The 13,746-nt window shown below is 44.5% G+C and overlaps 1 protein-coding gene across 1 annotated transcript in view; it reads right to left on the reverse strand.

Annotated features, from left to right (window-relative positions):
• TBC1D8B (TBC1 domain family member 8B) overlaps positions 1-13,746 on the reverse strand; it is a 765,078-nt gene that overhangs the window by 731,344 nt on the left and 19,988 nt on the right. The gene's annotated exons all lie outside the window — the stretch shown is intronic.

Below are 13,746 nucleotides of genomic sequence, written 5' to 3' on the forward strand. Positions count from 1 at the left end.
ATTTAATTTTCCATGTTTTGAGTGTATTTTGGAACACCATATATTATGGCCGTATAGGAAAATTAAACAGGTCAGTTAGCAAGCCAGTTCGGACATGTTTTAGGGGTCAGAGCATATACACTGGGGTCTGGTTAGCAATGTCCTAGTGCACAGACCAAAAAAGTGTGGGATTGTCTGCTGTGTTGTGATGATGACCAGCATTATGTGGCGATATGGTGGTGAATGATATGTGCCAGAAAACAGTATTGTACAGTCTAGTATTTTAAGGTATGTGTGTTGTATGATATGGCCTGGTGTATGTGTTGCTGTAGGGGTGAAAATTGAGGGAGCATTAACTGGAAGATGTTTATGGGTGTACTTGGGTTATTGCCAGTTTTTTTTTTTACATCTATTTTATTAAGTTTTTACATTTTTAAAGGTTTCAGTTGCTTGTAAGCCATCATAAACAAATTACACTCCATGTATGGTGTCACCCAATCATTATAGGTACCAGTTCCCATCTCACATAACCTTAGCCTCATATCTTTCCCCGACACAACTGTCACACCAGGGTGGATGCAGGAATAACATTCAGTGCTTGCTCTGCGTGGGATGTACCCCTACATGACTACCGCATAGTTTCGAGAGTCCCATGTACAAGTCCTTCTGGTATTTCCTCCTGAACTGGCTAACAGACGTAATAGTGTAAAAAACAGTTAATACCCAACAATCCCAACTCAGATCGGCGCTAATGACAATGTCCCCATCCCACCCTCCTTCTTGTCTTCCCCGGCAGCCTTGCCCAGCAGTACAAACAGGCTAGTATCCCCCCACAATGGCGCTTATCATTTTATCCCCTTGTGAGGCTGTGAAATGACACTTAAATTAAGCATGAGACATGAAACATGGAGCAACGCACGCACACCCCACTTTTGATTCTGACGTCTACCCTGGGCCTGCGCCGCTCTCCTCAGGTTGTCCCCTCATACGTTCCTCTTCACCCCTCTGGAGTGCCTGGAGTAGCCCTTCCCACGAGCCGCTATTGGCTCCTTCCTTAATCCCAATGTTTCCTCCCTCCTGATTGCTGTCCCCTCTGCCCTAGCCAATGCAAAAACGAGTGTCCCCATGCCTGCACGTGGGGTGGATCCCGTGCCTTCCATCGTCTGGCGAGTAATCGTTTGGCAACCGCTATTCCCAGATCCAGGAACCTAGATGACACCTTCGTGGCTAGGGTTCTGCGAAACTGGTGCAGCAGATACACCTCCCATTCAAAGGACAAAGTTTGGCTGGTACTTACATGGAGCAGTTCACTGATCGCGCTCCAGTAAGTGCGTATCCTCTGACAGCTCCATAGCATGTGAACAAGACCCACCACAGGCTCCATACACCTGGGGCACACCGCGTCCACCCGATGGAAAAACCGATTGACAGCCTCCGGCGTGAGGTATGCTCTATGTACTATAAACAGCTGGATCTGCCGGAGCCTCATATTCCTGGGGATGCATACTGGCCCTTTCAATACCTGTTCCCACTCCCTGTCAGCTAATGGCCTCCCCAGAACAGTTTCCCACTTGTGTCGGAGGGGCTCCAGTGTAATCGCTGCGTGTATGCGTAGATACGCTGCAAACCAGCGGACCAGGTGTCTACCGCGCCCCATAACGTGAAGGTATTGTATGGTAAGGTGCTGTTTTAGCTCCATTGACATGTCCCCCCATTTAGCAGTCAGAGTTGCGACTTGTGATCGGTGCATGAGAAATTGCCCTGGCGGGAGTCCCACTTCCTCCACTAACGATTCCAACGTTGCCAACGAGCCGTCTCTGTATAGGTCTCCTAAAGTCTGTATATCTGCCTCTTTCCAACTCGCCAGAGCTAGAGAGGCAAGTGTCTGTATCCCGCTGGGAGAACCCTCTAATGGCAGCACCGGTGCATGGCGGATCAGATTTCTGTTGAGAAATAGGCTTCTGCGATAACGGGGGTAGCACAGTCGCCCTGTCATCCCTACCCCTATCCGCAAACCAGCGGGCGATCCATTGCAGTTGTGCTGCTAAGTAGTAGTGCTCTAGGCAGGGCATCGCCAGCCCCCCCCCTGATCCGTGGGCAGATATATTTTCGCTAGGGACAACCTATGGCGGCTACTCCCCCATATGAAATCCCAAAGCAGCTTAGAGAACGTGGCAAAGAAGGCCACCGGTATGTATAATGGCAGGTTGGCAAAATAGTACAATAGTCTGGGAAGGATCACCATTTTGGACAGTGCCACCCTGCCCGTAACTGTCAGTGGCAGGGTTATGGCCAGTTTTTATAGGCCACATGCAACTAGATTTCGGGAACCCATTGGTAATCAAGTGTTACTGGGATAGGATTGTGTCTGTCTGGACTTACTATTGGACCCAAAACAGACCACCTCTTTAGCACTTGACCCAAAGGATAGCGTAGACGATCTGTCCAAGTCTTACTTAGGGAGGTGGTGTTGGGTTAACATCTAAAAATTCTATAGAATATCTGTTGAATTAATAAATCACAGACCAGCCAGTACTTCATAACAAGAAACACACTTTATGAATAACACACAGTGTAATAACTGTACATAATCTCTATCTGTCTTGTTTTGTCTGATCCACTACAAAGAAAATCTGGAATCTTCTGGGGAGAGCCCTGCAATTGACAGCTGCTATCTGGGCTCCCCCTCCAACCCATCCTCTTGGGTATTATTACAATGTAGCAACTACTGAATGAATTACATGGTGGCTGTTGTCACCCGTGTCACACATGCTTCATGTGTGCATCCTCAACATGGACTAAAGGGTACACACATATGATATCTGTGTCTCACGTGGATCGCAGAAGGATCCTCATGCAGGGGGACTGACAAACTAATTTAAAAACAAAAGATAAAGGTCTGTCGCTCCCACCGTTGTCAGTGCAACGACAGCCCAGCAGGCTGGTAGTAATTGTGCTCATCTAAAGGTGGGTGCACATTGTGTGCCTCACCACTCACAGAGCCCAGACCTGGGTCTCAATTCTCTTTCCAAGAGTTACCTCCATCATATACACATGATTCTTCTGTGTGCTGGCTAAACAAAATTTGAGGCAGGGCACATGCTCATCAGAGCCACGCAGAGGACCTTTCTCCATCCGGACAGCAATGCTTCCTGTTGTTTCAGTTAGAACCACACAGTATTATCTTTTGGATCATACTGCTGTCTGTTACTAGCTGTTACCTGCTGGCAAGAACTACTTGATATGAAATGTTCTAACTCTGCCAGCAGTTCACTCACTTCCTCGTGGGACACTTCTTATCCTATGGTCTGCATGGATGTCCATTTCTTATTCATATATCCTTTAGAGGTATATAGAAGCTGAGATACATTTGGCTTCCGTGGGTAAAGGTATCAATCAAGAGAGAATGGATCACGTGTCTGGTTGGTACCAGGGTCTATAGGTTGTAAAAAAAAACTAATTCACTCTGTTAGGGCGGTATATCTTGGTTCTCCGCCTTATTGGTTAGGTGAATAGTGTAATCATTGGGTCTTCACCGCCTGAGTTTCCAGTTCTGCAGGCGGTCTACTATCCTACAGCCGGAGGTAGACCATCTGGTTTTTGACGATCGTAAAGAGATGGAAAATAGGGTGAGGAACTAAAGATTAAAAATGACCTCCTATCCTTTTTGGAGAGTTTAATAGTTCAGGAAGGCGTAAATATTAACAAGTTTTGGTGCTGAGGTGAATAGGTTCGTGATCTACCGCACCTGGTGTTTTAGTCGTGAGAGGGGGACATGTTTCGGTCCTTAATTGGCTCTAAGGGTCTGTGAGCCTTCTTCAGGACTAGAAAGGGAGTGATTATTATTTTTGATCGCTCATATCAGGTAAGTCGATTCACTTACCCGTCTTCGTCATTCAGTGTATTGGCTCAAAACTTGCCTGGATTATGGGTATACATTGTACCTATTTTACCATCTGCCCAAAATTCCTAAAGAGGCTTTATCACCACCGGGGCGCCCGATTGTATCTTCAAAGGGCAGCCTAACAGAATCAATGGCACAATATATGGACTACAATCTTGCAGAGTTTGTAAGGATGTTACCATCATACATGCGAGATACAACCGATATTATTAGAAACATTTCAGATATTTGTTGGGAACAAGACATGCTGATGATTGTGCTTGATGTTACAAGTCTGTATACCTGTATTGAACACGAGGACGGCCTACGGGCAATACGATATGTTCTAAAGGGAAGATCTTTGAAATTTGTAGAACATAATGAAACGTTGATAGAATTTTTGCGCATCTGCCTAATTAATAACATTTTTCTGTTTGACAAGCAGCATTATCGTCAGGTACAGGGCACGGACATGGGCACCTGTTTCGCCCCCAGCTATGCGAACTTGTTCGTAGGCTGGTGGGAGAAGCAGGTGGCCTGGGTTGACAGATACAATCATTGGGTGTTGGTACAGATACATAGATGATTTATTCATACTATGGCAGGGCTTTCAAGACGAAGCAGATTTGTATATATCAGAACTCAATAATTCATTGAACTTAACACTTTAGTGGGCATATCAGTACCACAGAGGTGGCCTTTTAAGATCTAAAGGTCTTTATGAGGGATGGAAAAATATGCACTTCTCTAGTTAGAAAAAATACTGCAGGTAATTCCATAGTAGAAGCCCACAGTAGCCACATGAAGTCATTGAAAATCAGTATACCGTATGGAGAATTACTGCACCTGAAAAGAAATTGTACACAAGATAAAGTGGATAAAATTCCAAGGCATTGTCTTTTAAAGGACAATGCGAAATCTAATAAGCAAGAGGGTGAAACCTTTAGATTCATTACCACCTTCTCCAACGATGCGGGTCCTTTAAGGAAAATACTATGTCGCAACTGGCATATCTTGCAATCGCACATGATAATAGGAAAAAGTCTGCCCGACTACCCTCAAGTCACATTTAGACATAGTAGATCCCTGAAAGACACACTAGTACATAGTCATCGTGAATCAATTCCTTACAATCCAAGACTAAGTACATTAAGAGGCTTTTTTCCCCATGTGAAATATGCAAGGCCTGCAGGACAAGTACAAAGACCTTAACATATAAGATTACCAGCGTAGCAAAACCCAGAAAGATCAACAAATTCATGACCTGCAATACACCGTTCAGTGTGTATTGCTTGGTATTTCCTTGCAATTTGAAATATATATTGGAAGCACCATACATCCAACCAAACGCAGGATTCTTGAACATGCCAGGGCAATAGAGAACAAAGATTTTACTTATCCCGTGTCTAGACATTTTTTTTTATTCCATAAAAGTGATAAGAATTCATTGAAATTCTATTGTCTTGATCACATTCCCCCAAGTGAACGAGGGGGGAACCGGGAACTTAAGCTACATAGGTTAGAATCAAGGTTCATAATTAATCTTCTAACCACCATGCCCCATGGTTTAAATAGAGAAGAAGAACTTGCAATTCATTTAGGATAAGTTCATTCTTCTTCTTTTTTAGAGATATGCTTTCATTTCATTATTGGGATTCATTGAGAGTCGAATTGTACACAGTTATGTGAATTTCTATCAAGAATATGTGCTGGGATCTGCTCATACAGGGCTTAATGATTTTAGTCGGATGTGCAGTAATTATTGCAGAATTTAATTAGATGCCATCATTAGTTGTTGACTGTCGTTTGCTCATTTGAGAGCCTGATGATATATCAAGATAGTACAAATTCAAATACGATTTAATTATGAATTTAATGAGTTCACATTTATAACAGTTGATGAATTGTCATTAATCATGCACTTATATTTGATCTTTGTACAAATGGAGCAACAGTCGTTAGTGAGAATAATCACAGACTTTTTATTCAAAATATAATGTATTAGGGAATTTAATTTAATAATCATTAATGAATTTAAGCAAATGGAAACGTGATGAATTAGGAGTTAAATGTATATACTTTCTTTCTCCTTTGCTTGTTTTAAAAACCAGTGTTAAGATGGCGCGGACAAATAAGTAATGTCATAGTCTGTTTTCTATGTTGATGAGATGGTGCACCGGAAGTAAAATAAACAAACAGGATTTAATATCATTGAACGAATGGCACTCTGTAAAGTTGGAAAAAGGCGCGAAGCCGAAACGCGTCCTGTGCTTTATCACGGTTTAAAAAAATAACCAAGTCTCACCTTTGATGGAGTGCGGTCCCTTCATTTTCTTCGGGGGGGAGGATGGGGTGAAGTCTATATATTATAAAGCAAAAGTTACCTTAAAGAGAGAGCCCACACGGGGGAGTAAAGCTGGATGGTTTATTCATGGCTGCAGTGCACGACATGAGAAATGCAAAGTCCATCAAAACAGCCAGATGTACTTCGGCCCCTGCCCTTAATCATTGGCTCTGAAAACTGGAGTGCAATAAGTTAGTAGCTCACCTGAGGTTATTTTCAGATCCATGGCCACTTGCAAGGCCTCCTGGGACTTGTGGTGCACTATAGTATTGGTCAAGTGAGCCTAAATGCCAACAGTGATGAATTCATTCATGTTACCTCAGTGGGTTGTTTTGCAGTCCTCATTTGTTTGCGCACACACCTTCATGCCATGAATAACGGCCCCCGTCCTGTTGCGATGGACGGCAGATGGCGTTCTCCAGGTCTGCTGAAAAACTGCAGCGGCACTCTCTCACGGCCAGGTTAGCCGTTCCAAATTATACCGCAAAAGTTACCTTGAAGAGAGATCCCACACGGACGAGTAAAGCTGGATGATTTATTCATGGCTGCAGCGCACGACATGAGAAATGCAAAGTCCATCAATACAGCCAGACGCGTTTCGGGCCCCTGCCCTTAATCATTGGCTCTGAAAACTGGAGTGCAAGAAGTTAGTAGCACACCTGAGGTTATTTTCAGATCCCACGCCCTCATGGGCGCAGCCACATGTAAGGCCTCCTAGGACTTGTGGTGTGCTATAGTATTCTCACAATCTTAGAGACAGTCTTGTTTTCACCAGACCAAAAAAAGTCCCGAACGCACCCAATTCAGTACGGAATGCATGGGGGCTACCAGAAGTGACAGGCCACTACCCATGTGGCAACTGCAGCATCTGCCATCTTACTCAAACAACTAAAACCTTACATCTCGAACAAGGTAAAACCTGGACCATCAGGAAACATACTAACTGCAATTCGGCAAATGTAATCTACCTTATTACATGCCCCTGCAAACTACGGTATGTGGGGATGACCAGCAGAAAAGTTAAAATCAGAATCTGTGAACATCGCAGCAACATCCGCTGCAAACGCAGCACGACAAAACTCACAGAACATTTTCTAGCTAAGGGACACACCAACAATGACATGTCCTGGGTCATAATTGAACAACTTGAGTCTAATCAGCCCAATATACATAAACATAGGGATCCACCCACGGGTATAGTAAATCAAGAATCTCCCGTTTGTACAATATGTATCCCACAGTCGTGGAGAATACACATTAGTTGTTTAAATACCCCTCACACACCAAAAGGGCCCTTGGTGTCATGCTTCATCATAGGGGTCTTCCCGCCCCTCTACGGGACGGGGCGTGCTACGACCTACGTTTGCGTGGGAGCACTGTTGTTACTGAGACAACAATGTGTGATGCAGGGGTGTGAGAGGAAGGGTCAGGAGTGGATGGACAGGTGAATTAAAAAATACCTGGCTCTCTGGTCTAGGAAAATTTTATTCAGCCGTTTGAGCTGGTATTAGTAAAAGGTGAGGGGGAGGAGGGAGTATGCCTCAATGAGCTATGCCTCCTAGTGGTGTCGACATGTTTCGAAGCTTCCCCATGCTTCTTCGTCAGGACCTTAAGGATCCCTTCCTACAACTCACTGTGATGTGTGAAAAAACAACAAAAATATGAGTAAATCAATGTAAAGGAAGTAAATAACCTCCAGAAGGTAGTAATGCCTCAATAGGTCTTACATAATCCGATTAACTTGTTGAAAAGAGATAAATAACCTCATGAGCTCAAAAACAGAGTGGTGGGAGTGCCAATTGGGCTACAACCCCAAGGATCGATGTCCCGCCCAATGAACCACCCCGGTCGGCTCCGTCAGCTCAATATCCAGGAACGATTGTTCGAAAAAGAACAACGTTGGGTATATAGACTCTCAACCCACATCTCAGGGCATACACCGCTCATGAACAAATTCCAGAACCCATGTATGTAACAGATGTAATCACGGTTTCAACTGCACGTTCCCTAAATAGACTCGAGGATATTTACAGTGGGATTATCATTATAGACACATGCCCACTCTTTACTACACTGGCTTGTTTGACATTCTGCCATCGGCACTCCATCTCTTACTCTTAGGACTCTATATAGACGTTAAGACGTCACAAGAGTCCTCTAAGCATTACCAGCATCAATAACCCACATACAAGTCCATGTAATTATTTAACAACATATTTGCGACCTCTCATTCCCATTTCCTGCCCGCTGCACCGGGACCATGGCGCCCACACAACTTGTGTATAGTCACTACCTTTCAAGATGTTAAATACACACAATGATACTTTAATCTACTACACTTCATAATACACATAACAGGTTTTTAATCCACCAGACTTTGTATTTTCCATCTTGTTGTCTTTAACTATCTGGTAGTACTACTACACCACACATGACCTTATGAATGATAGCCATCCCCAAAACTTTATTGAGAGACTCGAGCACATTGTTAACAGGAAGGCATCCGCTTTCTTCTTAGCCTATCTCAAAAACTTTATTGAGATATCTGAATACACTCCTAACAGGATGGCATACACTTTACTCCTCCCTCCTTTTGCCCATCCAGCTCACGTGTCTTCATCAGATGATCCCCAGCACCGCAGCGGAACGACACACAAAACCTCGATCCATAGTCAGGATCTATCGTGGCATCTTCATGCTAGTTTCCCCTGCCATTCACATCGCGCTCACACATGCACAGTCTTCACCCTTCGCAGGCACCACGGTCTAGTCTTTCAGGGCTGCCCACGTGACACACCGCCTCCCTTCTGCTTCCTTGTTAGCCCCCTCCAACCATCAGTGCGGGGCTTACCAAGCGGACCCGATCAACGTCCTAGGTACTCCGGACCTAACTTTCCCTGACAAACGTGAGTACTACGCTCCAACACGGAGCACGCCGCCATACTTGCTACTTTAGCCCCTTACAGAGTCTCAGACGAGCTCCACACATAGTAAGTGGCGCTGACATGCTCCGTGTAAAATAACCCCACGTAGCCTCATACTGCTCAACCTCCCGATCTACATATCGCCATTACCTCTCTATTTCATTAGGGTCAAGAGGGGAATTTACACGTCGATCGGATACCAGAGGCATAGCCACCTCGATACCCAAGTACTCTCAAACGGAGATACTGTGAGTAAACTACCACTACACTCACAGCACACTTTAGGGTGTGTGCTGATATTCACATTTCACCTGGCCTTGTTCATGTTTTTGCGGCCAGTTACCAGTTTTTCGGTCCTGACGAAAGCCTCCAGATCCATTCAGTAGGCTGAAACTAGTAGACCTTATGTACAAGGGATACCAAGGAAAATAATATTCCTATTTAGAGATCCCGAATAATTTTTAACACTTGTCCTGGGACCCTTCTAATAAAACTTTTTCCAAGGGGCATTCCTCAGAGCCATTTTTAACCTATAGCTACACCTCACATAGCACGTCACATTCTGCTCAACTTCAAAAATCCTGCTCCGCTGTAGTTCAGGCGTCGTAGCACAGCTGGATTGTACTAGGCAATCCAGTTGGGCCCCAATGATGAAGCATGCCACCTACTAGGTAGGTGGATGAGGGGTTTTTCTACAACAGTTGTGCACTCTCCTTTCAAGTTTCCCATAAGGTGACAGCGAAAAATGTTTGCTCTAAATCACCAAAAACTTGTCCTTTTTGTTTTTCTAAAGTTACTGGGGAAGAGGACAGGTTTTCTCTTTTTCCTCGCTCTCTTTTTGTTCTTATTTGTGCTATAGTATTGCTCAAGTGAGCCTAAATGCCAAACAGTGATGAATATATATTTATATATATATATTACCTACTGGCATTCGCCAGTAGGTAGTTATAGTTAGTACCTATTTTCCATAGGAAATCCGCAACATTCTATTTGGAATAACGGTGGCGCCGATTGACGAATCTGCACAAAATTTTCTAAACTTGTGGCCATCTCTGGTCCGCTCCTATCCTGAAAATTTTACGGTGATTCGTCAAGCGGGGGCCGAAAAAAAAGGGGGGTCCCAAAACGCGTTTTCCCCATGCATTTTCCCATAGGAAGCAGCTACAGCCCGAACTGCTGAACGGAATTACACCAAATGTGGCAAAGAGGTAGTCCTCAGTTCAGACTCGTGCCTTTTGCTTAAATGGTGTAAATCCGTTCAGTAGTTCCTGAGAAAATTAGATTTAAAAAGATAGATATATCTGGGCGGAGCCTAACCACACATCTCATCGTGAGATCCGATTGGCTGTCAGTACTTCATCCAAGAAGTGTTGGCAGCCATCTTGGGACCAATATACATGATAGCACCTCATTAAAAAGCATTGCAGTTAATAGAAGGTTTTAAGACTTTAGTTACATTATAAATCATTTGTTGATGGTACCATACTCATTTTAGGAATCGTGGTGTGTTCTAAGGTGATTTTACCAATTGAAAAAGCCTTCTGCTGTGATATCATGAATCATGTTTGAGAGAAAACTATTTTCTCATGCTTATCCCACAGAAGGTTTGGAAGGTGATCTATAAGCTAAACTGAGAGCATATTTTCTGTAAATTCACATTATCTTTCTCAGTCATGTGAGAACGAAGTCTGACATTCTCAGTAAAACATGTATATCCAACAAGGGCAGAGACTGTCAGTTGACTCCTTTGTGTTCTACTGCAGCTTCCCAGAGTGTTCCAAAGAACAACTAGAGCGCTAATAGTCCTACTTATGACAAAAGTATGGCACACCTGAAGCCCTCTTGATTGGAATAAAGTGGTAACACTTAAAACATTTAATTTACAAAGGAACAAAGTGAGGGGGTTCATTTTGCCATAGAAATTATGATTAGTGCTGCAGAAAGAAAAATTAGGGCACATTTTGAGTGACTTCTCAAATCCTCTTCCATTTCATAAAAATATTTTGACATGCAGACTGAAACATGCACTTTTAATACCAGCAGCAGACTTCCGTGGTGAGCAGTAGCTTTACTACAGTGATCTAATGAGCAACTAGAGTGCTAACATTCAGAATTTATGGCAAATGTGTGACATATCTGAATACCTTCTTGATGGAATCAAAATAAAAAACTGAAAGTATTTCCTACTGAGGAGACTGCAGTAAATGAGGAAATTAGGAAACTTCATAACAAATCTCCCAAGATGGCCACCAGAGACAAAAGAGCCCAAATGCAGCACAAATATCACCCAGATGTAGCCCAAGTATAGCCCAATGACAGAAGTGTGCAAAACACTTATTTTTTGTGTATTTGCAGTTTTATATAGTGCAGACTTGTCAGGTATTGGAGTGCTTTACATGAGCATTGGTTCCATCACACAAGATCAAATTCATTTTGGTTGTAGACATGGGGAGATTAAGTGATTTGACCAGAATCACAGAATGTTGAGCTGAAGCAGAAACTCCAACCTGGTTCCCCAGTTGCAAAATCTGCAGCTCTGGAAGTAACACCACATCCTCTCCCCTAGGTGCAACATTTAATCAAGTGGTCAACTGGATAAAGAAACAAAGATTACAAATGATTTAAAGGTTCTTAGTCGCTATTTGAAAACTCTGAAAATATGTCCTCATTTCAGTTTTTTAGAGCACTAACCATAATTTTGATGCAAATAAGACCCTCTCATATATGTAATTTCTAAAGGAAATGCTCTAGGTATTACAGTTTTGATTACATCAAGATGACGTCAGGCGTTCCACACTTTTGTAATAAATATAGAATGTTAGCAATCTAGTTGTTCATGGGGATACTGTTGAGAGGTAGAGGCCAGGGGCACGGACTCTGAAAATTGAAGGCAGGTAGGAGAGTGCAGAGGCAACAATTTGACCACACTGGGCAGGCAGGAAGGGCAGTGGCAGCACAACAGACTATGGAGGGCAGTGGAAAGGAGGGCAGGGGCAACAAACCAACAATACAGAACTGGCAAGAGAGGCTGTGGCAATATAATAGACCATTGTGGGCAGAAGGAAGAGGCAGTGGTAGTACAACCATACATGCCAACAGACCCGTTTCAGCCAGGAAACGTCCAATATTTTTAAGCTCAAATGGGCTTTATTTGATCTGTCTCCTGTCTACAATCTCCTCTTTTTCAATGCAACTCAAAGGGGAAAATCAATACCCCAGTTTTTATTCAAAATCTCCCTCTTGCCAAGTTCAAAATGTTCGCAAGTATGGTACATTGGATCATGGTAGGCAGGAGGAATTGGGGTAGGGACATGGACTCGGATAACAGAGGACAGGAGGGACATGGAGAGGTGCACCAAACTGACCCTACAGGGCAGGCATCAGGGTTTGCAGCAGCACAATACACCACACAGGCCATGCGGGATGGGAGTGCAGCACAACAATCCATAGAAAGCAATAGGGAGGGGACAGGACCATGCACATGGCCAACAGAGGGGAAAGAGGCAATGGTAGCTAGCTGACCATAATGGACAGACAGGAGAGAAAGCTGCAGCATAACAGACCATAAAGGGCAGGAGGGACGGATCAGGGGCATTATAATAGAACAGACAAGCCAGGAGGGAGGGAATAGCGGTCTGCACATGGAAACAGAGGGCTGGGGGCAAGGGGGCAGGGCAGGAGCAGCAAGATGGCCATGGAGGTCAGGCAGGATGGGCACTAGAAACAAGACACACCATGGAGAGCAACAATGAGACTATGATGGCATACACACAGACCATGAAGGGAAGGTGGGAGGGGGTATGGGGCAGCTAGCTGACCACACAGGGAAGGTGGGAGGGGCCATGGCAGCACAGAAGACCATGCATGGCAAGCGGGAGGGTTAGTGGCAGCACGATGGCTATGATGGGCAAAAAGGAGGGTGCAGGGGCATGCACAAACCACCATGGAGGATAGAAGGGAGGGTCAGGACCTGGGCACAGACAAGAGTTCAGGGGAAGGGGGCCTCACAACAGACCGCGCGGGGCAGGCAGGAGGACCAGGGAGGGCAGAAGGGTGTGGCAGTAAAATGGACCATGGAGGACAGGAGGAAGGGGACAGGGGCATGGCATGTGGACAGGCAGGGTGGATGTGGCAGGGACAGGTTACAGTCATCTGACAATGCTAGGCAGGTGGGAGGGGAGTGGCAGCTCAACAGAACACTCAAGAGGAGATAGCAGTGGCAGGTCCATGGAACATGGTGGGCAAAAAGGATGGAGCAGGGGCATACACAAAGACATCGGAGGGCAGGGGGAAGGAGAATAGGGCAGCAAGCTAAGCACAGAGGCTAAGCAGGAGGTCAATGATGGGCCATAGAATTGGGCAATGGACGGCAGGAGGAGTGGACTGGTACATCATGCTAAATGGAGGGCAGTGGCAGCACATCAGACCATGCATGGCAGGAGGGAGGAGGCTAGTCCATTGATTCAGACAACAGAGGATAGGGAGGAGGTGGATGGGGCAGCAAGCTAACTGTTCAGAAAAGGTGGGTATTAGGAACTTTATTGTTTTTAAAATGTGCGTCTGTGCAAACTACTTAAAATATGAACAAGTATGCAGCATAATCTTACTTTTATTCA

Source organism: Triturus cristatus, chromosome 5_2 (genome assembly GCF_964204655.1).
Source record: "Triturus cristatus chromosome 5_2, aTriCri1.1, whole genome shotgun sequence".
Classification (NCBI taxonomy): Eukaryota; Metazoa; Chordata; class Amphibia; order Caudata; family Salamandridae; genus Triturus; species Triturus cristatus.